General features: G+C 50.5%; 1 long non-coding RNA gene across 1 annotated transcript; it reads left to right on the top strand.

Annotated features, from left to right (window-relative positions):
- Positions 1–630: 630 nt before the first annotated feature.
- LOC119348061 lies at positions 631–1,190 on the top strand. The gene is made up of 3 exons (XR_005168704.1): positions 631–648; positions 884–1,006; positions 1,087–1,190. It is a non-coding gene; the product is annotated as an uncharacterized LOC119348061 (long non-coding RNA).
- Positions 1,191–1,377: the final 187 nt, after the last annotated feature.

Below are 1,377 nucleotides of genomic sequence, written 5' to 3'. Positions count from 1 at the left end.
ATATTTTTTAGACTTTTTTTTGATGTACAGAGGGGAAAAACGCGCCAGCCGAGGTAAATATGCGCCAGGCGGCCCAGCGTGCCATAACGGGCCGGCGTGCCTAGGCGTGCCGCGTGCAGGCACAGATAGGCTGCGTGATGTGCCTGGGCTGCGAGCCCCCACCCGTGGGCCGGCCTGGCACGGCCCGGCTAATAATCATGCCGTGGCGGGCCAGGCACGATTGCCGGGCCGGGCCGGCCAGTTTCGCCAGGTATGCTCGTGACCCACCTCCCGGGCTTCGACAGCGCCCTCCCATCCAAACACTACGCCGGGTACATAACCGTGGACGAGAGCAATGGCAGGAGGCTGTTCTACTACCTGGTGCTGTCGGAGCGTGATCCGGCCTTCGACCCCGTCGTGCTCTGGCTCAACGGCGCCCCGGCTGCTCCAGCTTCGACGGATTCGTCTACGAGAACGGTCTGGATTGATCTTATTCTTACCTTTCGTCCGGGCCGACAGTTTCTTTGTTATCATCTTGTGATTTTGGCTGGGATGACCCGACCGGTGCCCTATTCTTTGCTCAGGTCCCTTCAACTTTGAGCGCGGAAGCACCCCCGGAGGGCTGCCCAAGCTGCAGCCCAATCCCTATTACCCTATAGTTGGTCAAAGGTAATCCGCATACCTGAACACAGGCCTACCCCGCAGCAGCCTGCCCAGAATTTAGGAGTACTAATCTTGTTCAGCTCTACCAAATTGTCATAGAACGAGCAGTATTTTTTCAATGCCAAGTGATTGAATAAATGTGTCATTAAACTAACTACTCCTTCCGTCCCATAATGTAAGACGTCTTTTGACAATAGTGTAGTGTCAAAAAACGTTTTACATTATGGGACGAAGGGAGTAGGTTTCAAGCATGATGTACCTGGACTCCCCTGCCGGTGTTGGGATGTCATACTCATTGAACAAATCGGATTACACAACAGGTGACCTGAAAACCGCATCCGATGCGCATACCTTCCTTTTGAAGGTAACAATCTCTGCTTCAGTTGTGATAATTTACACGACATAATTCAAGAAACTGGATGCTGATTTTACTCGTTGTTGCAGTGGTTCGAGTTATACCCGGAGTTTCAGTTGAACCCATTCTACATTTCCGGAGAGTCATACGCAGGGATATACATTCCTACACTAGCTGATGAAGTTGTTAAAGGTAGATTTTGTCACTCACAGTGAGTAGATTATTCATGGTTGAGATCAGAAGTTTCTCACATGTCATCTTTACGTCGTTACAGGGACAACAGAAGGCTCTGAAGCCAAGAATCAATTTGAAGGTCATTCCCACTGACATTTTATTCATCGCCATTTAGTTGTGCATGCGAAGTTGTGTGTGTGAGCTTA

This window comes from Triticum dicoccoides, unplaced genomic scaffold (genome assembly GCF_002162155.2).
Source record: "Triticum dicoccoides isolate Atlit2015 ecotype Zavitan unplaced genomic scaffold, WEW_v2.0 scaffold83693, whole genome shotgun sequence".
NCBI classification, from domain to species: domain Eukaryota; kingdom Viridiplantae; phylum Streptophyta; class Magnoliopsida; order Poales; family Poaceae; genus Triticum; species Triticum dicoccoides.
This window is presented reverse-complemented; position numbering and strand designations above follow the sequence as displayed.